At 38.5% G+C, this 26,160-nt stretch overlaps 1 protein-coding gene and 1 long non-coding RNA gene across 7 annotated transcripts in view; one reads left to right on the top strand and one right to left on the bottom strand.

Moving 5' to 3' along the window:
- Window positions 1-26,160, top strand: part of SPIDR (scaffolding protein involved in DNA repair) — a 199,342-nt gene that overhangs the window by 131,230 nt on the left and 41,952 nt on the right. The window lies entirely within an intron of this gene.
- On the bottom strand, window positions 1,515-26,160 carry LOC108505364. Of its 4 annotated transcripts, none has more exons than XR_001877474.1 (3): window positions 26,096-26,160; window positions 16,067-16,159; window positions 1,515-1,891 (listed from the first exon to the last, which is right to left on the bottom strand). It is a non-coding gene; the product is annotated as an uncharacterized LOC108505364 (long non-coding RNA). The 4 variants fall into 4 exon arrangements; XR_001877475.1 differs by lacking the exon at window positions 26,096-26,160 and adding an exon at window positions 22,251-22,304; XR_001877472.1 differs by lacking the exon at window positions 26,096-26,160 and adding an exon at window positions 16,673-16,773.

Here is a 26,160-nt window from a genome sequence, read left to right as displayed (position 1 = left end):
GTTTTACCACCTCACGGACAGCGTGTATATTCTTTATTACAAAAAGACACGTACACCCTACATCTATAGTTTATGTCATCAGCAGATGACGGGAAGATTGAAAATTAAGTAATCGGAAATTAATTTAAAACCTTCGATGAACATCTTATACTGTTCCTTGAGTTTCACAGAATAGCTGTTACATCCCATTTGCCTGTTTCAGTCTCTGCTATGCTCTGCTGGTAACTTATCCTTGTAGAATCATCTTTCAAAACAAAAGAGAAATACACTGAGATAGAGAAATGAAGGGCTTTTCTAAAATGAGGATTTTGCAAGATGCCATTAGAGAAACATAGGTGTACACTTCCATTGTGAAGTCACTGGTAAAAGATCCCGTTGACTTCTGGAAATCTGCAGGTCATTGCACTTAAATTCCTCTGCAGTAAAAGGTAATGTGGTGTCAAAACACTAATGCAGAAATCCTACATACAGAACCCATGGAGCGTACAGCTTTTGACCAGTGGTTTTAACCTCTTCTGTTTTAGTCTTTGCATCCCAATACTGGTCTGTTTAGAGTGTAGTGAATCAAGAACTGGATCTTGTTTTCTTAAATACAAAAGATATGGCAGATAGTTTTCCTTTCTGACCAGTACTGAACCTTTGAATCCTTTCCTTTTCCTTTTATGATCCTCGGGGTTTGAGACCAAAGACTGATTTCAAAGTCTTTCTCAGCAACTCTGCGTCTGAGATAGCTGTGTCTACTACTACATTTTCTTCCTTTGGTTTTGCGCTAACTTTTGGTTAATGCTGGCTTAAAATGAAAATGTAAGATACATAAGATTTTATTTTCACTCAGGAATATTATTAAAGTGAGTTACAGTGGCAGAGCTTATATTAAGCTTCTAAGTTCAGCCTTTCAGGACATTAGGAAACGTCTCTTCCTGCAGACTTTAGGACCTGAATGGAGATGAGCAATTAGTTTAGCAGGTCTCATTGAGAACTCTCCAGATGTAATTTGCAGTAGGCTTTGAAGGGTTTCTTCAAAGTTTTGGAGAATTTGAGTTCCTCTAAGCCACCCTGTTGGTGGGTAGTGGCATGCTCAATGGTCCTTCCTGAGCTTTTGAAATAATAGAATTCTCTCAGTTCTTTCTACCTTGTAAACCAATGTATAATTTACAGCACTCATTGATCAATAAAATTCCTCCAGAAGGAACTGAGGAAGATTATTCTTTCCTAAAATGTAAGCTCAGTCATCACCCACGGGAAAGTAATTATCAACGTTGTCCCCAACATTTTTAAGAAGCTCCTTTAAATATAAGAGTTATATGGAACTTAACTTGCATTATTTTTTAAAAAGATACATCTTGTTGTGTGAAGTCATTGCTATGTACTTATTTCATTCTTGCTATAATGCATATATGTGAGAGAAAAAGTACTTTACCAGCCCTACATCAATATGTGGTTTTGAGGACAGTATTGCTCTGTTTAGATTTTCTTCCAGAGGGCCACATTTGATCAAAAGTCAGAGCAGCTGACAGACCGTTATTCAAGCTGATTTTTAACATCAGTTCTACCGCAGTTCAAATGATAATACTGTCTCTGTATTTTATTTCCAACTTTTAACCAAAAGTACACTTGCAATCACTCAATTTGAGATAGTTAACCTGCCCGAGGCCCACACCCTTCACAGGAATGGGGTGAAAGAAAACAGAAATCTCAGATTGCACTTCTTATGTCAAACATGAAATTAAAAAAAAAGAGAGCCCATTGCTTCTGAAAACATGCTGTAGTTGGGTATTCTCAGGTGCAGTTGCTAGACTGGTCTCTTAGAAGTTCCTCAAATTTTATAGATGTCCGAGCTCAGAAAACAGCTTGTTTGTTGTTGTTCACAGCTATCAGGCTGTTTTAGATCCTGAAAAAAAAAAAAATCAACGCACTTTCTCTTTTGCAAAGAAGAGAACTAACACTTCTTTTGCAGACTGAGGAATGGAAAACACCTCATACTGCTTTATCAGCTGCTGTTTCCATGGCTGATAAACATCCACATGAGACTTTTCTCCTCTATCAAAAATGTCTCTGTCTGTCACCTGATAGTGAGCGAAAAGGTCCAACGCCCTCTGGCAGTCCTTTGAACCAACTGATGGCTTTTTCTTTTGTAATTAAGAAACCGTCTTTTTTTCTTTTTAAACTTCCTTCTCTAAAGCAAAACTGCCATGAAAACAAGGTTTGTATATTAAGAGGCAAGATGAGTTAGGTTATGCATTGTTTCATAAACAAAAGTTTCTAATTAGATATCAAGGTACATTAGTAGTTAATTGATTAGTATTTTCTACAGGCTATTTTATTGTATATCTTCTCTTGTAGCACTTCATAATAACCTAGATGCTGTTGTCACAGGGAAGCATAAAAAGCACAATAAGCTGAAAAGAAGCATGAAATTAAATGTGGAGCAGGGGAAGTAATGCATTTGGTTCAAGGCATCCAGTTTCTAGTAAGAGACTGGCAAATTGTGGGAGAAACCTCTATTTTGATTGGAAGGAAGTGGATTCATTTAGTAGGTTAAAACTAACAGCTTAGAAGCATAGAAATTATGGTGCTGTCTGTAGTAATCTAGCTTTTTCTCATAAATACACATATATAGAATACGGCCTTTTACTGATAAACAAATGGATATGTCTGAGGGGTTAAACTCTGTTTAGCTGAACTGTTCAGAGCATTTTCAAAAGACACTGAGAAATCACTGCAGAAACTGAGAAGTTCTCCGGTTTCTGCTATACTTAAATTGGTCCCACGTTCCCTGTATTATTGTCAAATCATCTGCCTTTCCCCCCATTATTAACTGCTCTTGCAAATGGACTTTTCATGCTGAAGGAGATTCATGGGGAAAAAAAAAACAAAACAGAAGAAAATATGACTCCCTGTGACTGTCTGCCCATTTCCAGCATTCCTGGCATACTTTTTGCTGCCTTTTCCCGTCTGATGAGAAAGATACTTTTGCTAATGACACAACACATGTTTGTCTAAACCCAGTTATTTTGACTCTTTTTTTAAAAAAGTCCTGGCTTAGGAGGATCCCAGAGAGACTCCTGTCAACCTGAGGAGCTCACTGGCGCTGAGGTGTCTGACTCACTGCGTCGGCCTTGTACTTTGTGTTCCTGGGATAAAGCAGTGTATAATTTGGATTTTGCTCCTGCCAGTATCTGTTTGTTTTGAGCGGGGCCACGTGAGTTTAGTAAAAAATAGAGCTGGTCAGTTTTGTGCCTTAAAGGACAAGGCTGGTTGTGTAGTAGTCAGTGTAACAAAAATAGTTGCATTTTTAGAATTATTAGGCAGTTAAACTGGTCAGAGCACTCAGAAGATTTGGGTGAGGAGGCTGGACAGAAAAGGGTGTTGTCAAGAACGAAAAGCTAACCACTGCTGGTAGAAAACAATGCTAGCTGTAGCTGTGAATTCACATTTTAAAATCTGTGTGTAACTAGACAAATTTTCCATTCACTTCTCTTGGCATGTTTTGACCTATTTCCTACCTGAATATTAGCATTCCAGCCTACTATAACTTTCTATTCCTAGAATGAAAGAAAGACAGTGCATTTACTTTGAAAATTAGTGTGATCTGCATCTATGTGCTAGTCATTGATAGTTCTTTCAATTTTTCTCTTTATTTTGCTTGCCATTTGCCAGATCATAGAGCAGTGGAAAGGTCTGCTACCATGCAAACAGGACCCTTGGGGAGCAAAATATTTAGAAGAGCTGAGGATTTGTTTGAGTGGCTGGAAGAAATAGAAATGAGGAAAATCATATTTCTCTTTCTGAGCAGGCCCCGAGAAACATGATAGTCAATTGCTGTAATTCATTGTGGTCTAGCAAGTTGTTGCAAGTTTCTGAGTAGCCTGTTCATACGTAATTCTGAGTAAAACAGTTTTATTGGCAAGTGATAATGCCGTGAAACTAATTCATTTCAAAGTTGGATTTCCTTTTATCCCCTTTTTTTCTTCATCCAATGATATTTGCTGTTTATCTTAATGCAGATCCAGTCAATGGGTTAACCTGTCTGGCAGCATGCACAACTAAAAGTTGGGTGTCAGGTGCTGCAGCTAGCATTCCAAGTAGATGGACTGATATATTGAAAAGTTGTCCTTCTGGTATGGAAAACCTACTTTAAATTCTGTAAAGCATATTGAAATAACAACAACAAAAAATTTTAGAGGTCTTCTTATTTGAAAAGAGCCCAGATTGGAAAGAACTGTCATGAAAGATCCATGTTCACAGATGCTAACATCTGTCAGAATGTTTTTTGTGGCTGACTTAAATTTGTTTACAGCATTCCATTTGTTTTTTGTGTTTTTTTTCAACAAAACATTTGAAATTGAATGGTCATAAATGCAAGTTTTTAAAAATTACATTATGTTTCTGGATGCGATTTTTCAAGTGGAAAATAAACAGGAAATAAGTAACTGAAATGCAGTAGGCAGTACTCCATAAACTAAAAGGTTTCTCTGATTTCCCCTTTTCAAATCCTTCTCTGTGAAGATATGTGCTCTTAATATTCTTGCAAAGTAGTCTAATTGCTCCTTGACAGACTTGTAATAGTTCTCCTAATAGCTGTGGTTCAACTACTAGTTACTAGTAGTAACTAGTTTCTACTTTGAACTCTCTTTTTTTTCCCCTTTTTTATTCACAGTAAAGACTCTCTTTTGCCTCCACCCTGTTCTATTTGTAATTCTCAAACCGGAGCCACCAAAACAGGGAGTAAAAACAGAAGACTGTTGGAAAAACAGCATTTGTATCACACTGTCCATCTAAGACTTTTAATTTGTATTATATAGGTAACACTGTAGCTTCCCCGTGTTGTTGCCTGGATAGCTGTGAAAGTCTGTTTTCCCTGCTGCTGATGTTGCTGCAGATGGATAGATGGAACTTGGGCTTCTTCCAGTGCCGCTGTAGTACAACAATTTGTTAATTTGACATTAACGTTTATTTTTCAGTGCTAAATATTTACATAATCTTATTTTGTCCAAGGGCAAGGTGAAAGTACTGTTATCTGATATACTCTGCACAGATAAAAAAAAGGACCCCTCAGCGTTCACTACCATTTTTCGGCCCTGCACTGTGCACAGGCAATTAACAATTTGCTGTTGTTCTAAAATATGTCAGGGCAGTGATATAAACTGCTGATACAGAAAGAGGCTCAAGCAGACGATAGCCAGCATAGACCACAAGTGTGACAAGGATTCAGTCTCTTTGGAAAGCAAATGGACAGGAACAGAAACCAACTGTCAGATGGCCAACACTGTGTGCAGGCTCCTGTATGCATCTAGCAAAAAGGAGACACTGGTTGCTTATATTTCCTCCATACTCAAGTGCTTAAACTGATCAGTAAAACATCCACGTGTTCACAGAAGACGGTCGCACACACCCCCCAAAGACTTTTTTTTCATCAAGAAGGAGGGGTAGCTCTACTAACTAATGTATTCTCGATGACAGAGAAATTGCAGAGATCTGTAAATAGCACAGAGAGACAGATGAGTGGTATAGAAGCATCATTATGTAGAGTTGTTTGTTCCTCACCACTTACCTCGTAAATATACCATTTCACACCTCCCACATCTGATGATTGTGTGCAGGGCTTTAGAAAGCTTACTGAAAGAACTAATTAAGATTATCTTCTCTGAGGAGCTTTGTTTTATTTGCATTGTTTGCTGTATCTTCATCTTCTGAATTTTTTTTGGAAATGAAGCTTTATTGCACCTGAATGCCTCATTTCCCACTGCTGTTGGCTTTATGGCTATATCCACCCAATTAGTTGTTTTCTAGGCACTATGTAAATGGGGGGAGTGGGAAGAGTGATGTGGTTCCCCTGTATGTTATCCTACAGTAGAGACTAGTCTAGGGAGAAGAAAGTAAACAATTTGAAAAGGTAATTTTCCAGCCCTACAGCCACTGGCATGTTTAAAACAGTACGTTGTCTGGTTTAAACCAGAAATAGTAATTTTCCAGCACTTATTATGTGTCAAGAATTATTCTAAGATGGCCTATGTAAAAGGTATGGAATCTTACCCTTGGTTTTGACCTTTCTTCCCCTTGAATTTTTGTATCTCTGAGAGTTATGTGGTTGACAGAACTGAGAGCAGAAATTTTCCATATGTGTTTTACACGCCTACCTTTCACTGACTACACGACTTCAGTCCTGACCTAGAGGTAGTCATGCTGAAGCTCTCCAAAACCTTTGTAAAAGTCAGATTGTGTCTCTGGAATTTGTTTTCCTTCTACCATTGCACCAAAGGCAAGGACCATGAGCAGTGAGAAATGTCATAAATGCCTGGATAGACACATGGTGAGTTAACAGTTGGGAGAGAAATTTAGCCACCCAAATATTGCGTGTAATTTCTGTGCAGCTTGGACAGGTAGACAGTCTTTGTATTCATAGCCTTAAGTATCTGTATAAATAGTGGATGTGCACAGAAACACTAGCACAGATTTTATATGACAGCAGTTTTCCAAAAAGGAAGATTCTTAGAAATAACTTTCTATTGTCAGCTTTGTAAAAGGTTCTGTTTGATATAAGAAATCAATACTCCTTGGAAAGGTGTTATGAACATACTCAAATTCTTTTGAGAAGAAGGAGGTCTTATGTCCCAAAGAATCAGGAATACACAATCCTATGCAGCTTTAAAATTTTGGGCACACTCTACCAATTAAGACAGACTTCGAAAAGGACGATAATGCTGAAACACAGGCCTGGACATCTGTATCTTAAGCTTTTATACACTTTCTTTTGTAAAGTGCAAAAGATGAATATACAGCAAACAATGCAAATAAAACAAAGCTCCTCACAGAAGACAATCTTAATTAGTTCTTTCAGTAAGCATTGTGGTTTAAAATTGATATGCAACTTATAAATATAACAAGTTATCTTATGTTCATATATCAGTCCAAACGGGTGGCAGTGCCTGCTAGTTTTGTTCCATTTCTCACAGCCAAAGACAATCAACAGCATCACACTGGGTAGGGATCTGCTACAGGCTGCCCTGAGATCCTCAAATGCATTTTAGTTAACGCCTCAACGCCCTCTTTGGCTAAAGGGGACTTCACAGATTTTGGAGAAGAACATACTCCTCAAATGAGAAAAGTGATGAGCAAAGGCCTGGGATGAACTTACTGTGTATTACATTTCACAGTGTAAGGATTTGAGTGGATTAGCAGTTAAGAGAGATTTAGTTATTTTTGTAATTTTAGTCCTACAGTGAGAAAAGAAAGGAATAATTCACCTCATACATACACGTGTATGTTCAAAATGGTTTTGTAACTCACTGAATTTAGATACTCAGTTTGAGGTGTCTGTTTGAATGCAGTGTGAACTGCTCTGGACAACATGCTTTAATACAAAATATTTTTCAGAGATGTTTCACATTTGACTGGCTGAGAGAGTTGGAGCTGTTTCCCCACAGCCTTCTAGGCTAGACCTTAGAGCAGCCTTCCAGTACCTAAAGGGGCCTCCCAGAGAACTGGAGAGGGACTTTTTACAAGGGCATGTAGTGATGGGACAAGGGGGAATGACCTTAAGTTGAAAGAGGGTAGATTTTGATTAGATATTAAGAAAAAAAATTTTAATATAGGAGTGGTGAGGCACTGGAGCAGGTTGCCCAGAGAGATTGTGGACTCCCCATCCCTAGAAGTGTTCAAAACCGGGCTGGATGGGGATCTGAATAGCCTGGTCTAGTGGAAGGTGTTCCTCCCCATGGCAGGGAGTTAGAACTAGGTGATCTTTAAGGTCCCTTCTAATCTTAACCACTTTATGGTTCTATTATTAAATAGACCAAGAATGATGTCATGAAATTGGGGAGTGTAATTTTTGGTCGTATTTGTGTTGTGGGCTCTGTTTCATTCAGTATCACATGCTAAAAGGAATTTGTTATTTGTTATTTTGTTTTCTCCTGTACAGCATCATCAATTTTACCCAGGAAGATGGCAATTATAAAAGTATGAAATTATTCCATATCTCTCAGTAGTTGCCCAATTGTTCTAGACCAAGGGCAGCCACATGCTTGGGCCTGCCTGCCTGGCAGGTGGAATATGGTCCCTGCCACAACTAGGAAGTTGTGGTCCTGGTTCAGCACGTGGTGCAGGAGCTCCACCAGCAAGGAGATATTCACTTCTCTTTCTGAGTGAGGGAACAGGGGATCTGCAAGGAATGCAACATTAGTGAGGTGAGGTAAGAGATTGCACTGGAGTCCCAGCTTTGCAGAGGTGGGAAGTGTAGCTGGGATCATGGAAGTAGAGTTCCAAGTGCGGGAATGTGTAGTAGGTTTTGGAAGGAGGAAGTAATGTGTGGAACTGAGGTTCTCGTATGAGGACTATTAAAGTGGTCATAAGGTATTAGAATATCATTTTGTGCAAATTACCTTTCTGTCTGCTCTTTATTTTCTCTTGAGCCTACGTAGTTCCTGTGGATTTCCTCTCTGGGGCAGCAGCTTTCCCCAGTATTGAATTCAAATATGATCTAGTCATGACAACTACAGATGTTCTTGTCTTTGTCCTGTAACAATGGGATTATGCATTTTCCACTGCCTCTGAACAAATGCCAAAATTTGTAAATTCTGTTTGAAATGAGGAAAAATGTACAAGGAAATGAATTTGATTGGAAGATGTCACATCTTCAGTATGGAGCTATAAATTAACTGACCATATTAACATAATGTAAGTGGGACGTGGGAGAGCATGTTAGCAAAGACACTCAGTGCAAAAATGTTTTTAGAGTCTTTATTTCTATTTAATTTAATGGTAAGTGGATATTTCCTTCCAAGGGAGCTGAAAACTGCCAAAACTTTCTTGCTGCACTCTGGGCTCTTTAGTCATGATTAAAAATATCTGTGATAGGAGCTCATCTATACCTTGGTGTTTCTGTGTATCTGAGTCATCATTCATATTTGGACTGCCAGGGTTTGGAGGAGAATTGTAGCAATAACATCCTGAGAGAAGAGGTATTTGATGTGGATGCATCAACAGTCAGGAAAATCAGTGATTCTCAGGCTGTTTCCATTTCAACAGTGCATGTGGGAAGGTTGTGGATTTTTAAGAAATTGGTTGGAAATCCAGTTATATGTACTGACAAGAAGCGGGAGAACTCAAAGCAAAAAGAGGTGTCATGTCCGGTTTAGAGGTTGCAACCTTAGCAAATCAACAAACTGCAATTGGATAATTTCTTTTTAAATGCTTGCAAGGGTTGCACCTTGTTGGATAACATCTGTATGCTAGATTTGGAAAATTCCTGCATAGACAAATAGGTTCTGTTCTATGATTTGTTTGATCCCCACTGAATACATGGAAGCTGGATTTGGCATGCCTGGTTGCAGTTGCTGCTTGGGTAGTGCAAATCAGAGGAAATTAAAAAGTCATGCGTTGAACAAAATCATGAAAATGAAGAATCATGATATTTGGAAATAAGATACTTTTTTTTTTTTTAATGAATGTACTTTTGAGTGTTTCCAAACCTTTTCAGTGAAGAATTTTCAGTTCAACCTTGTGTATAAATGGATTTTCTTTATAAAAATAAAAATTAAAAAAAAAAGCTAGGTATGATTCTTACTTACCAGTTCGGAATTGTGATTAGCCTAGCACAGTGGCCAGCACACCTGGCCTCCCTGCAAAGACCTGAAGGGTTTATGTGTGCCTGAGGTCACCTGCTGAAATCTGTAGGAGCAGACGGTGACAAAGTAACCGCTTTCACAGTAAACCCAACTATTTTAAAAGTGCATATGAACAGTCCAATAGTCAAAGAATAATGAAGATTTTCTGTGTGCACAGCGTGGGTGAATAAAAATTACTGCTTGTCATAGCACTTCAGTATCCTGATGTTTTGGTCTGAATTTGCAACCCTGAGTGGCATGCGTCCTTTTTTTCCAGGGAGTAGAAATAGATGCTTTTTTCCTTTTCTGTATATGTACTGGATAAACCCAAGTATCTTTCTTTTTTTCTGCAGTTTTTTTTTATATTTGGCTCAATAAAAATATAAGTACTGTAGTAAGTTTTGAGAGCGCGCAGAACTCTCAAGTATAAAGTGTAGTTTCTGCTCCGTGTATGTCACTGATTGCATTATTTATTATAACCGGATCTGTGACAGCAAAGCAAAGTAATATTACAGCAAAACACAGGATTATACTGTAAGAGTCGGGCTGCGTTCAGCATCAGTGCACACTGACATTTTTATGCCTGTAGGTCAGTCCTTTGGTTAATAGATATTTCCTCCCTTTCTCCAAGCCATCACTAGAAGCCCAGGGCTCCGGGTTGCGGGAGGGTTTGCCGGGCGAGCGTGGCGGCACGTGGTTTGTCTCTCCCCCTGCGTCCCCCATGCTCAGTGTGTCTCTGCACACACTGTTCAGTAAACAAACTTTGGAGAACCAGAGCGAGCTGGTTCAGAGCAGCCAGTTCATTCACACAGACCTCTTGGAAAGCGATGCCTTTGCGCAGCCCTGACGTACGGGCTGAGGGAAGTGGAGAAGTTAGTATTTATGTTTTCATTAATGCTTTTTATAGCTGTGAGCCAGCTGTAGCTAGTTAGCATTAGCCTAGGACATCTATTAGCGTGCAGTCCTCTTACGCAGGATAAAGGGCTTCTGATGGAAACAGAGTTGTTACTCATGGTACTCACGGCTGTGTGTTTACATGAAGGCTGTTTGTGCTGACATAGGATATATATTAGAACAGCACGCACCTTTTTAATGAACAAATTTTCCAGGATTCAAGAGGATTTTGTGTAAAAACTTTTTAGTGTATCAAATGATGAGATTTCCATCTTTAAATGGCTTATTGCTTGTTTAAAAGCTGTTCTATGTAAATAATGCTCTGCAGCTATGCAGATACTAAAAGTATTTTCTATTTAGCTTTTAGGATATATTGGGAATAAGCAGTATTCCTGCAAGTCTCAAACACACTACTTTGGACTGTTAAATTTTTTGCTGTGAATGATGTAAGCAGCTGGCAGTAGCACAGGGTGAATTGGACCTAAGGGTTTGGCCTAGAGGAATTGATGGCTCAGCTGTCCTTCTCTGGTTTCTCCCAGTTCTTGCTTTTTTGGTTTTTTTTCACCTCTCCTTCTGGAAGCTAGTTAGTCAGAAGGGTATTTAAAAATAAATAACAAAAGCAACTGCAAAACAGAGAATGAGGAAGGCACAAGAAGTGTTGTTTTTAGAGCTCCAGTGTGACAAGCACCATGGTCTCTGGAATTTGCGTCAATGTGACAATTTCCTTTCCTGGTCAGTCAGCATTCCCCAAACAATTCTGACGGCTCTCTTCATCCAGGCAACCACAGAGGTGCCTAAAGAAAAAGCAGGAAATTTTGTCTATACCCTGCTTTGCAGGATTTCCATAGAAGGTGTGGAATGAATTTAGTGCTTTCTCACAGCTAATTTACTCATTTTAATAGTTAAAGCTTTGAAATGGAAAGTTTCAGCACTGGTTTCTCTTAAGGTGTCTTCTCCTGAGGAAGGTAGATTGAACTGAAGACCATTATTTTTGTTCCTCTTCTTCCCAGGTCTTTTGCCTCTACTTGCAGTGTGTTTTACAGACTAGAGAAGATTCCTGAGCCTTTGTAAAATGGTCTCAGCTTGAATTTCCATTCTGTTATCTTTGTCACAGTCCCACCAGTTGTCAGTGATAAATTATTGCAGTCAAGAGGAATTCAAAAAGTTCATTGTAAAAAGCTTAAGTTTGCCTCTTTAAGCCTAACCTCCTCATGAAAGCGTTGATTACATCAGCCATCATCATGTCAAAATTTTACCTTTATGGTTTACAAAAAGAAGCTTTATAATGCTATTCTTTTTCATCTGCACAACAGTATCTGTATGTGAAACTGCTGAGTAGCCTCAGATGCCAATGTCAACTCACATGGCTAAACTGTTGTCTTACCAAGACAAAAAGTCGGGTTATCTCCCAAAATTGAATCACTCCTAATCTTCTGTTCAGATAAATTTCCTCCACCCATCCATTTAGGTACACCACCCTTAATGATCCACTTGAAAAGAATGTGACAAGCTCTTGAAAGCTCTGTGAGACTGTGGAAGCTCATGAATTATGCGTGTTCAGTGCCTACAGCCCTAACCTCCAAATACAGTTGGGAAATTTACATCTGCAGTATCTAGACTTCCCTACAGATCCTGTTGGGTGATTTGGTTCTGTATTACCTTTGCAAATGTGGTCAAGGCTCAGTTCACTCCAATTTCAAAGTCAGCTGCTCTTTTGAGGACCAGAAGAATAATTTCTTGGGGGCAAAGTCAAGCTTTGATGTGCTTGCATTCTTCCTTTTAATGCAAACCAGCAAAATTGTGCTGGAATGTTTTGCACCATTTGGTAAATGTGCTGGAAACTTGTTCATTGTGATCTGAGGGAAAACATTTTTGCTCATATTTACTATTCTACTAAATGCTTCATAAGCAGTTTTTTTTCTTATGTACAAGGAAATGACCTATTCGGTGTCATCACTTGCCAGCCCTTGGGCTTGTTTTGAACTGACTGTTCTGCCATTCAGGGTCCTTGCTCATTTGTTCCTCATGCCCTTGTGACTGAAACAAAAACCTCTGTGCAAGAACTTAGACTGGAGGAATGTGGATAATTGGGAAAAGCAGTTTTGCCCAACCAAGTTTTCCCAAAAGATGTCTGGGACCATCAGCATCGTGCTGCTGGCTTTGGATAGTGTGGTCATAGATCAGTGCATCAGATACTGTATTACAGGACCCTGTAGCCTAAAAAGCAACATCTTTCTCCTCCAAACATTTGGCAAAGGTGTTTTACTGTTTTCTCAAAGTTCATATTTCTGTGTCATCTAACTGAACACAACCAAATTTAACATAGCCACATCTTGACTGCCCAGTCCTTTCCCTGAGTCGATTGCCAATTGTCTTTAATTTTTCATTTTAATTTATGGCTAGCTTTCCCAACATTCAAAGAACACGTGTTTGAAGGCAAAGAGGCATTTTTAACCCTAGCAGGGCACCCAGTTACACCTTGGATTTTGCCATTCCTCAAATGCTATGAGAGTCCAGGTTAGTACATAATTATATCCTGCAGCCAAGTGAAATATTTTTTACTAAATCTGGCAGGAGATTTTATAGTTATTTTTGGATTTTTTTTTCCTAATTGCTTGAGAATGGTCTTTTTCTTGTGTGTTCTGTCCATAGGATCCTAATGAGGCACACGATATGTGGGAGGCAGGGATAAGAGAAAGATAAAGCTGTAATTTCTGTCATCAGGCAGTACTGGGTTGACAACTACTAATTTTATCTAATCTATTCACTATATACCTCACTCCATATGCTGAGTAATTGCCAGAAAACTCCCTTCTCTTGGCCCCTTTGCAAAATAGCTTAATGCATCTTTTCTCTCTCTGTATATATCTGTATTATGTTAGTATATTTCAGATTTGAGAAATAATTGTTTTGCCAACTTGAAAAAAAAACAACCGTTGTCTTGAGGTTCAGATGTACAAATGGAATGGATGCTGAAGAAGAGGGAGCTTTAAGGAAATACTGGAATTGGAGACCTTGTTGGTATATTTGGGAAATTCATTCCTACTCAGTACAACTCACTACAATAAAGATAAAAGACAGCAGAAAAAATTAACACTGATTTCTGTAGATTATTTACATGGCCCATTGTTCACACACACATTTTTTTCATCCATCTGTTAAAAATTGCTAAAGCATGTGAGCACTAAGCTAACTGCTGCGTATCTCATGTGCCCAGTCTGATGGGGTATGAACCTGGCTAAGGTTTCTAGACATTTGGTGATAATTGGTACATGTACCTTATGGCAGAAAAGTGAAAAAAAATTATTGTTCATATAGTGCCATTTAACAAATTTTCATTTCTGTTTTTGTTTGGAAATGCTGAGTTAATATTCCAGATTAATCTAAATTGGTGGTCTCTGCTAAAATTAAAGTTCCAGTGTCTATAAGTCAATTGTCACTTCATGTTGAGCGTTGAAAACTGTTAAGTGGAAACTGTGTCTATATACCAGTGACTGACAATATCTGAATTACACCCTTTTTCCCCCTTAGTTATCAGTGACCTTTAACTACCAGTTTCCTCCACCAGTCAAGTCCCATTTTCTCAATCACCCACATTTAAAAGCTCAGATGTTTTGTTCTCAGCAGTACTCCTGGTGTATATGAGTGTGTTCTTGCAATTAGTCAAACTCAGTTCATCCTGTTGTGAAGAAAATGTTGACTGACCAGGCTTTTGCAAATGGGGAAGGAGAAGAGAAGGTAAGGTTGGAGGAGTGTTCCCATACTGGGCACCTTAGGTCAAGGATGAATGCACAGAAAGGTGTTGAAATCTTTGGAGAAGCTGTAGGCAATAAGTGAAAGTGATGATCTTGTTGGGCAGCTTCCCATGGGAGTTGGCAGGATGGTGATATGTGAAAGATGTGTAGGGTTAATTCCTTATTGAGCAAGTCACCATCCCTTCTGGCTTGTGTTTGCTAAGCTATCCAGTAGGAAAGTGGGAAAATAAAAAAGAAATCCAAAGCAAGCTCTTTTTACTATGGAATTATGACTGTTTTCAGTTTCAACATAATGAGTGGCCCTGAAAATTCAGAACCTTCAACCAATGACCCCCACTCCCTTCCTCCACTGCCCTAGCAATGCAGAAAAATGCTGATAATCACAGTTTCCCTCTTTGCTGAGGCTTACCTGTACAGAGGATTCATAGGGAGATGAATGCCTAATATCTGGGTTCACATTTAAACTGTTAATTTCCCATTGTAAAATTGTTTTGTTATGCCCATCTGAAGGAATTTTAGTCTGGCCAGGGATTAGTGCCAGAAAGTTGTTCAGTGATAGCTTGTCCGGTGTTTTTCCCCCTAAATGCTTCTTGAGTCACCTTCCATCTTCTGCCCTTGGTCTAGGGACTAAGAGTTCTCTATTCATCTTCATAGCAGCAGCACTCAAACTAGATATCACGCAGTTCTCGACAACCCCTCCACTTCTGAGAGGCAGGAGAGAGGGAAGACCACCATAGTGTGCTTATGGAGAAGGCAGGAATGCCAGTGCTGAAGGAGAGTGGAATGGAGGGGGGCTTTTTGGGCCTCAGAGGCCAGGGTGACTATGGCCGTGGGGAAACGTGACCCCATGGGAGACTGCTGCACTGGCAAGCCTGAGCATATGCACAGGCAGAGAGCAGAAGCCCAGAAAACATGTGGCTCCTGCTGTTGCTGAACCCCATCCTGCCAAGTCTCCATGGAGGCCTATAGTACAGCTTCAGTAGCTTCTGGCAGCCACGGGCTCTCTGCATTGCTCATTTGTCCTTTGGCTAGAGCTTGCAAAGCACAGCTCCATCAACAACTTATCACATGCTCTGCTCTTCTGCCTGAAGCTCTCCAGTAGCACATGCCCTTTCTCCTTTCCCCTACTTTGTGCACTACTTAGTGTGTGACCTGCTATTTCAGAACACCCTACAGTTTGCATGGCTTCTTGCAGTATGTAAATGCATTCTCTTCCCAAAGAACTAAAAATCTATTCTTTTTAAGACCTGACAATTAAGGTGATTACAAAATAACTAGAGGGAGAATGAATTTGAGTTACGTCACTGGGACCATGCAGTAGCTCAGCAAAGACTAATTCAGCTCACAGTGAAGTGTGTTTGAAAGCATGTGTAGTGTTTGTGAGCTGGAAGCAACCCCTGCCTGTGGGTAGCTTGATATTTTCCACTATGAAAAATTCTTGTGACCTTTTGTTTGCAAAGCTGTTTCAACTCCATTGTTTGCTGTAGACGTTTGATGTTCAGAGGGGAATGCCCTCAAGGTGGGAAAATGCCTTGTTTTCTTTGGCAGCAGGTACAGCTGGCTCTACCATGGAAACAGTTGGGGTTGGTAAGAGAGAAGGGGAGGGACATAAGAGGTAGACTTTTCTCCTCCAGCCTGAGGTTCATGCCACCCCAGGCAGGAAATATTTCAAGATGAGAGACAGAGGGCTGAAGTAAAGCTGTTTCCAAACCATTCTCCCAGTTAGGGTATAGACCACACTGTTCCAGCTACCTTTGTAGGGACATCACAAGATACTTTCCATATGCATGAAGCAGCCTGGCTGGCACTTACCTGTAATCTTACCCAAGGCTGACATCTTTCCTCTTTCTTAGGCAGCAGGACTCAAATGTCCCCTGATTCAAACAGTCTGCTTGAGCTTTGGACCTGCTAATACAAATAGACATTGTTTAACCATATGTTGAAAAGCATAGGTGCAAATACTACAAAGAGTTGTAATACCATATTTCTGCATTTTATATATATATATATACACATATACTAAAATCTGAATGTGTCCTCTGTTGATTTCAGACTATTTAACCTTACCACCTTCAGATTCTAAACAGGAAGGTTTATTAAGTTTTGTCTATATTTGCCTTGTAAGTTAAAAAAAACCAACACCACAAAAACACAACTTAGAATAAGTGGGGGGTATATATATATATATATATTTATATGAATGAATGATACTTATAAACTTTGTGTTTACTCTGTCTAGACCTATGTTTTCTCCCAGAGCAACACAACCTATTGTGGTTTTTGGATCAGGCTGTTCTTTCCATTTTCTGCTGTTTTATCAGCCATGAATTTCTGTTTCCACAGCACAAACTTGAGATCTCTATACAAAATATACTTTGCAGTCAGTATACCATTTATCAATGGACTTTAAAGTCTTACCTTTCTCTCCCCAGTTCGGTGTTATACAATAGAAAGAGATGAATATTGCTAAATAGTTACTATTTGTTTGCAGAATTGATGTGCCATGTAAAGCAAATAATTACACATACAAATAGTACTGGTAGTCACAGCTATTTCTCTTGCATACGCACATAAGGGATTTACACACTTGTAAGGTCATATTTTGCTTACATAAATGATCTTATCTTTTTGCACCCTGTATCATGTGGTATTCCAAACATTGCAGGGGAACATGAAAAATGTCAAATCATTTTGGTATATGGGATACAATATAGACTACTTACAGAGCATGTAGAATAGGGTAGTACAGTGATTAGTATTTTATTCAGGAATTTGTATTTTGATTGTTTTGTGTTTAAAGCAGTTTGTTGATTCAGGGTGAATAAAAGTTTTCTCTGAACAATTGAAGTGAGCAGGGCTAAGGAGTTGTTTCTCTGAAAGGAGCTGAGAAATTAAAAAGAACCCCAAAAAGTAGCATTGGAGGAGGAAAGAGAGTCAAGAGTTGTTTTGTTAAGAAGATCTGTTAGAACTGCAACACTGTAGGAGTCACTGACACTCTTCCAAAGGCGAGAATGGAGAATGGACTAGCATTTCCTATTTGCCCTGTGTGGAAAAAGCGGAGAGAACACTCTAGTTCTTGGATCTGATACAGGAAAATAAATCCCAGAATGTGTTAATCTGGGGGGAGTGGGAAAGGGAGGAGAGGAAGGAGATGTGGGAAAAGAAGAGGAGGAGATGAACATTCGTCCTATTTATTGTGGTTTGAAAGGTGTGCCTGGGACTGGTTGTTGGGGATTGGGTTAAGTGGTAATTGAGTAACAATTTATTAATCAGATAATCATTAATTCTAACCAGATAATGAGTAAGGGTAGGAGAAACTGTGTTTAAACAAATGTGGTTTTAGTTGAGAGCGACTATCTGTTACTCAAAGGGACTGGAGGGAGGGCTCTACTGGACATTGCCATTTTCCTTTGTCAAGGAATCCTTCAAACCCCAATTGAGCCGTTTTTCGTGGTGGATTGACCCAAGATTTGACCCTGCTTTCTTTTTGTCCCATCATCTGCTCTCCTAGAGGTTGTGTGCACCTTCATTGCTCATGTCTGTGGGTTGCTGGGATTTTCCCACTTGAAAAACACATTCCTCCATGTTACTCTCTTAATTTGATACAAACAACTGGCAAAGAGTAAGTACTTCTTTATGAGTAGCTGAACACTCTCTTGAATAAAAGAACATTTTTAAGCTTATATAGGTATGTTACGAGGGAAGGGCAAGAAAAGATGAAGTGACCCCTATGTGAAGTTACTTTTCTCTTATTAAAAGAAACAAACCCTTTATCATGTAAGGGGTTTTAAGTCTTGATTGCATTATCAAGGTCTTTTTACTTTCTTCATCTTTCCACTTTTTGCAATTCTGCTAAAAAATCTTGATGTTATTGATGGAGTGACAAAACACAAGAACTGAGGTAATTGCATTAAGGGAATACTGAAAAAAAGCCTCATACTCCAGTTTTTCCTGCTATAAAGACTTATAGCTACTTTCTTGCTTTAAACTAGCATAATATAGCAATATTAAGCATTTCTGATGGTATTTAAAACTGTCTGGTAAATGTTTTAAACGGGTTGAGAAAAATTTGCCATGACTTTGTTGGTAGACTCTTACGTTGGCTTTTTAAAAAGAGGAGTTAGGTAAGAAACTGAGGAAAGATGTTGCTATTTGAATACTTGAAGTCATGATTCATTTAATGCTTTAAATAAATATGGAATTTTTAACTAGCATACATTTATTTAGGTTCAGGTTATCATTTATGAGTTGCTTGACGTTCCAAAAACCAGGGAACAAAAGACTCCTTATACATAATTTTAAAAGGTGTGGCAGTCAGGTAGGATTATCTCTTTAACTGTGTCATAATATCTTGCTGTTTTGTTAGAGCATTTTACCCTTTTATTGTTTCCTAGAGAAATATAGTAAGCCAGGCACAAGTAAGCTTTTAATTTTTTAAAAGATACTTCTTTTAACTATAGATAGGTATATTAGGCAACAGTTAATTTAGTCATGAAATCTTCAATAAACTGAAGTGGAATGCAGCATTTTATCCCTAAACAGTAAGAAGTCACAATTACTATACCAATTTTTTTTAACAAATATGACTACTGTTTGAAGTCATATAACTAGTAATACCAGCTAATAAATACTCCCAGTCTCCCTGAGAAACAACCAGCCAGTAAACTAGTGAACAGTCAAATAAGTACGATACTTGAGGCTTTTTGAGAAGGATCAGTCATTTAGCATAGCTTGGTACCCAAGAAAAAGTAATTTATTTTCCTCCTGTCAATCCTGTTTTTCCATTATTTTGTGCTCTCCTCAAAGGCCAAGATGTATGACATCTTTTTGCCTAGCTGTGGTGACACACGGTGCTGTGAAACTAATTCTGCAATATTTTTGTTGTCTTTTCCTTTGGAAAGTTAAATCTTTGGCATATTGTTCCATTGGACATCTCAGCAAAATTTGCTTTGGTGTTACTGGGTTTTCCTTTTCTGGTGTGACACCATTATAGTGGTACCACAAAGGGAAATCTTCTGGATGTTTGTATGACATATTTTTTAATAAATATGATTACTATTTGAAGTCACGTAACTAATAATACCAGCTAATATTTCAGGAACATTTCAGGAAAACATGCGCCCTAGGTTTTGCTATACTGATAGTGCCCCAGAGTATTTTTGAGTTAAATGGGGGAGTTTATATGAAAGTGAATCAAATGTTGGAAGTATTAATAAAACCCTGGCCTTACCACAATCATGATAAAATTTTGAAAAGCCACCTTGTCTTTGCAGGCTGACTGGAAGGAGCTACCAGGTTGCTCTCAGAGATTTGCCCATTTATTGCAAACTCTTTAGACTTCAGTCTTGACAAGTAGTGAGGGATCAGGAGAGGAACCACCCTTTCTAAGGAGCCAGAGAAGATCAGCTTTGGAAATTATTTGATGCTGGGGAAAGCGACCTACTCTCTGTTGTACCCATATGACCTACATTCGGGAACTATGCCTGGGTTAACTGCCTGTATGGAATACATCTGTTTCATGGGGGCCTTACCCTACAGTTGTTGAAGTCAGGAGGTATAAATGGTGCATATTTAACCCTGGAATAATACTGTGAAAGCCATAGTTTAGTGATAATGCAATCCATCTGCATGCCCAGGAAAGCAGGACATGGCATTCAGTCTGTCTTAGCTCAAGAGCCATTTGGCATGCATAATTTTGTAGATACAAGGAAGAGGAGGCAACAGTCTTCTGTATTTTCAACAGTTAAAAATCGCATAAGGTTTAAAGGGCAGCAGGGGTGTGTGCATGCCTTTGAATTTTCTTAAGAGAAAGTTTGTATCTTACTTGGTCAGAGGAGGAAGAGAGCTTTGATATCCCTGATCCACATACAGTCAAGCCAACATGTTCCTGCTTGTAGAGTTAGAGTAAGGTTCTGTTCTGTTCTGATCTGTTCTGATCTGTACACACCGATCAAAACTCATATGATACACATTCTTAGGTGTTCCTGTAGATTTCTCAAACTTTGCTTAGACAAATGAGTTGTAGTGCTGAGGGCTAAAGCCCAGAGAAATTGTGCATAGCGTCCACTCAAGCTTCAGACCCATCTGCAGGATGACTTCTTTCATCAGGGTGAATAAACTGTGTTTCATATTTGTTTTAAATTCTGAAATCTTCTGCAAGCAGAACCTGTTTCATATTTAGACAGAAAATATTCAGATGGGCTTCATCTTTCCAAGAGTTCTTTGGAGTAAGAACATTTAAAACATTGTCTCATAAACTGAATCACAACAAACAGCTCTCAAAGGCTACTGGAGTTCAGTGAGAGGTTTGGGAAGTTACCAGTAGTTATGTATTACATCAGGTGGTGTAATAAGTATCTTGTAAGTATTTTCACTTCCTCTGTAATGCTAAGACTAGATGCAAGTGTACATAATTACTATTATCTCCATATGATGGACAGGCCTATTTCGTGTGCATATTCACATATGATAATACTGTCCCTCTCTGAAAATAAACATACTATGAGTTTGTCAGTGGTGGATGGGAGGTCAGTCTCTCCATAATAAAATCGCTGAGTGCCTGTCAGAAAGAAGCATAGATACCTCATTTGCCCTGCTGAATTTTTGATAGTTAAAGACCACCACTAGCATCCTATGCAGGAGTTGATTTTGTTTTTATTTTGCCTGATACCTCTGTGAAAGGAAATATTTAATAATTTTTTCCCATAAATGTTTACCCGTAGCTCTCCCAAATTAAGAATGTCTCACTCTACAGGAATGTGAACTAAAAACCAAATAAAGCTTGTAGGCTTCACAACACGGTCATTCGTGCCAGTGCTTTGGCCTGTGCTTAGAGATGACCCAGAGTCTGACGATTTATATCCTTTTAGTTCTTTAAAAACAGCAAACATGATTTCTTTTCTTTTTTTTTTCCCCCCTCTTTAAATCAGCAAGAAAAATTTGCTGGTTTTGTCACTGCACCCTTAAATAGGTAGTATTTTGCTCATTATGAAAAAAGAAGTTAACCGTCTGTGATTCTTGCAAGTACGAAGTGATAAACTAAAGGAAGAACTGTTTGCAACAGTCTCATTCACCAGATCTGCCTCAGTCTGAGAAAAGGAAATGCTAAAGTGAATAAGTTAATTTGAGCATAATAGTTGTTCACTCTAGTATATTTTGACAGTTGCAGATGTCACTACAGGATTTTTAAACAATTTTTAGAGTTTATAAATAAAATAGAAAGCTAGTATAGCAGGCCATTAAATAGCATCCACATTTGAAGCTTTAGGTAAGTTAAATAAATTCAGTAAACTACACAGAAGATACATGAGAAGATGTGTGTCAGAAGTATAGTGGCTGGTAGTTGGACACACATTGAAATTTGAGTTTGAAAGCCTGACCTTCACTTTTGAAGACTGTTTTAAATATTCGGTGTTAGTGAACTGATTCTGCTGGGAAAATTAGGTTATGTGTTTGTGTGGTTTTTTTAGTGTATAGCTGTAAATGCACATTGGCAAACTGAAAAGACTAAATGGAATTTAAAATATGCAAAAAAGTAAGCTTTTTGTGAGGTTTTAAACATGTTTTCCATTAGACTGGCTTTCAGTGATTTTGAAGGTTTTCTGCTGTTCCTTTTAGGTAGCTTATGTTTTTTAATTGGCTTGTCTCTTCTGCAGTTATAAAATTAAAATGTGATATTGTTTCTAATGTTATATACACTATCATTTATGTAATTACTTAGTGTAAAAATTATTTTTACAAGTGTTATTCTTACAAGTTGGGAGGATTCAGACCCATATTTCCATCAAAACTAAGCCAAAGGAAAACTACTTGAGGCAGGAAGGTAGTGATGGACCTTCAGCTGGTGGTAGAAAGCCCGTTTGTTTTTATGCTTCATTATGGGTGCAACCAAAGCTGTGATCTTTCACTGGGGAAGTCTGTGCTAAATTATTCTCTTTCTCTCTGAAGTGGCTTGAAATTAATCTGACTCCACATCCATCTCCCCAAAACTCCTCACCCCAGTGACCTGTCTTGTCACCACAACATTCCAGGATGCCCATTCAGGTGAGCTGGAACAGCTGTTTGTGATGCCAAGTCAGCAAATTGATGCAAAAGAAAAATAGAATCATAGTGTCACAGAATAGTTTGGGTCGAAGGGACCTTTAAAGGCCATCTAGTGCAACCCCCCTGCCATGGGAAGGGACATATTCAACTAGATAAGGTGTCTCAGGGCCCTGTGCAATCTGACCTTGAATGCTTCCAGAGATAGGGCATTTACCACCTGTATGGGCAACCTGTTCCAGTGTTTCACCACCTCCATTGTAAAAAAAAGTTTTTTCCCTACATTTGGTCTGAATCTACCCTCTTTTAATTTAAAACCATTACCCCTTGTCCTATCACAACAATATCTATTAAAAAGTTTGTCCTCATCTTTCTTGTAAGCCCCGTTTAAATATTGAAAAGCCACGATAAGGTCTTCCCAGAGCCTTCTCTTTTCCAGACTGAACAACCCCAGCTCTCTCAGATTGTCTTCATATGAGAGGTGCTCCAGCTCCCTGGTCATTTTTGTGGCCCTCCTCTGGACCTGCTCCAGCAGGTCCATGTCTTTCCTGTGCTGAGAACTCCAGAGATGAATGTAGTTAGTACTCCAGGTTCATAACTTTATTTTTGTGTCTGAGATGTTTTTGTTAAATTCAGATCAGTTCCCTAATCTGATTTCTTGTGCTGCTTCAACCTGTTTTGCCATCACAGTTATAAGAGAGGACAGGGGACAGCTTAAGGCTGGGAAATCAGTAGTGTACGGCAGATGGACCTTCATTTGGTTCCTCCATTCCCTGACATGAAACTGGTTTTTAGTTTGTGGATGATAAATTTGTGGAATTTTTAGTTTGTGAATGCTAACCTCCTTGTTGATACCACCTGACAAATAGTAATTTCAGGTCTGAAAGTTCAATATGAATATATATATATGTATATATATATGTGTATATACATATATATATATTTCTGCATGGATGTGTATATGCATCTACTTTTGCATAAGGAAAAATGTTTATTTTAAAATTTTGCTGGTTTTGTAGAGCATGAAAAATATGGAATTTTTTGATTTTACAGAAAAATCCTTTAGTGGACATAATTTCAAGTCACAGAAAACAAAAAACGATCTTGAAATCTACAGAGCACTCAAATGCATGCCATGAGAAGTTGAATATTTTCCTAGCTGAATCTGGTCATTAAAAAGTTTAGTTTGTGGGGAAGTGTAGGTGGAGATGTTAATATTTCTTTCATTACTCAACTAGAAATTTGAAAACAATGTAAAAAGTTTCCTGTGTCCTGAGATTGCCTATGTTAAATTTCAGTCCAGAACCAGTTTTAATATCACAAATCTTATACAAAGCAATTTGATCATGGAAGGTTATTTTGTCAGTTTTAGGCAGCCCACGTATTCTGACCCTCAGCATTGCAAAGTCGGATTTCTGTTTTCTTTGAGTGGTTTCGCTTAATACAGACTTACGTCATCAGACATAGTAGATGTCGTTATTTCTTTTCACGTCATTATTCTTTGTTTTACCCACATACTGCAAACTGCCCTCATAACAGATCATTGTAATTTGATTTGATTATACAGAGGTGTTGGAAAGGACTTGGAAAGACAAAGAGAAAGCATTCCTTGCCTTCTCCTGGAAGGGTTGTTTTTCAGGAAAACTTTTGACTAAAACCTTTTGAAGTGCAAAACTTGTGTGGAAGTTCTTACTGTACATTGAAATCTTGCTGCAGTGCTGAAAGATAATATTCATGCTTTCTGGGAGCATCACTTTGTGAGCAGCTGTGATAAGATTCTAAGCCATTTTTTGTGTAATGTAAATACCTGGTACTTTATTTCTGCCCTGTGTAGACCTCAGATAAGTTACTTTGAAAATACTGATAATTTAATTGTTTTCCGATTTAATGTTATTCTAATGAAACTACAGGTAAGAAAAGTAGAAAGTATTTAAAATCCAGAGGATCCATTCTCCCCTTACTCCATTTCACCCACTGTGATATTGAAGTCATGCAACCCATTCTGCAACTGCAAATACCCAAAGTTTGAGCCACTTCTTAACTCCTAACGCAGTGGTCAGGGTTAGGCAATCTTTTCTGGCAGCTTTAATAAACTGAGTCAGTAGAAGAAGAAGATCATTGTAGTAATTATCATAATTTAACAGTTATAGCAGTAGTTTCCATTTCTGTGTTTCTAAACCTGAATAAATAACACCATGTAACTGCTGTTAAGTAGACAAATTGTCTCTCTTCTTTAGGTACTCAGAAATACTGGTGGGTAGGGCTTTTCCCAAGTGTGTGTCCTTCCAGGCCAGCATCAGCACCCTCTATCTAGGTGTTGAAGTAGTTGTTTGGAAGTGATGAGCTGTTCCTATGACCTCATTTTGGAAAAACTGCAGACAGTGTTTCTCTCTGGCACCTGGTGGCTGCTTGCCTTCTTACCAAGGTTTGTAAGCACTGACGCCGCAGAAGTTAGCCGGAGTTACCAAGACAAATGCGTATTGATGCTGTAAGATTTCTGTTCCATTGTTGACTTGTGAGTGTAAAACAGAAAGAGCTTCTGTTCACTTTCAAGTTCTTTTCCTACCCTGCTCACCGTAATCTTTTGTCAACTGGTCTGTTTTAGCTAGAAAAAAGTGTTGCCCACTAAGGAACTATAACTGAGTTCCACAAAAGATTCTTGCCACTTCATCAACTGGATGTTGTTCATGTAGCTGTATTTACAAAGTTGGTTTGTCCCAGCTCCTACGACTTAATAACAATGTAATAATAATTCAAAATTATAAGACAGAATATACAAATATATATTTTTTATATATACACATTTTTATACACGCAAATATATATTTTATAATATAAATATACAAAATATACACTGTTTATAAAGGTTTTAATGCATTAACATGCCAGCTGTAGGATTAAAACTAATGTCCACTGTGTAAAAGGAAAAAATGAGGAATACTGGGAATCTTCCATTTATACCTCATTGAAATTTGGGGTCAGCAGGTATACAAAGGCCAGTATACCCTATATCCAGTAGTTAAAAACACATGTAGTATAGCAGATTGGGGAGAGAGGGAAAATTAATGGGAGAAGACGGTTATGAATTCAAATTAAACAATTCTAGGATGAAATTAAATGTTTTTTGGTGTTTCATCCCAAATGAGATGATACCACATTTGTTTGCCCTACAAGAACATAAATTTTTGTGTGCCCTGTGGATAAATAACTTTTTGGTCAAGAAAGGAATGTTTGTGGTGAATTAGACTTCCATACAAATTGAAAAAAATTCAAAATCTAGTTCTCTGTGTGGAACATTTTTATCATATTTTGTGGGACTGCCATTAAAAAAACCTATTTCAGTAACTGGCTTAAAAAGAGCAGTGAAATATGGGTCCTTCCTGTTGCAATTTTGAAATTAAAATTAGTGATAACGATACATCCAAATGGGGTTAGGTACAGGTAGTAGTTACCTTTTCTCCAAGAAAATTCTCATGAGTGTTTCTCCCCCTTTTCATTGGAAATGCATGTAAACCACTTTTGGAAACCATAGGTACAGTTACACTGTAAAATCCAGATCAGATCCTGCAGTTGCTGTTCGGAGTCAACACTGCTTCATGCTTAGCAGAGTCCAGGTAAGGTAAGGCAATGGAGGAGGTTGGAATAAGTCTCTCTTTTTAACAAGGTTCAGGATCATCACTGTACTTCTTCACTGAATTACCTCAAATACCCAGTGGCATTCAGGCAGGCTGCTGTTCCCACACCTAGCCCAGCACCTTTGTTTCAGGTTCATACAAAGGCAGCAGGCTGTTCTCATGTTACCTTGTTCAGGATCAGGGCCTGAACTCCACCCTGGTGGCCCTCCAGGAGGACAGCTATAGTCATGT

The sequence above is a fragment of the Lepidothrix coronata genome, unplaced genomic scaffold (assembly GCF_001604755.1).
Source record: "Lepidothrix coronata isolate B3197 unplaced genomic scaffold, Lepidothrix_coronata-1.0 Scaffold6, whole genome shotgun sequence".
Lineage (NCBI taxonomy): Eukaryota > Metazoa > Chordata > Aves > Passeriformes > Pipridae > Lepidothrix > Lepidothrix coronata.
This window is presented reverse-complemented; position numbering and strand designations above follow the sequence as displayed.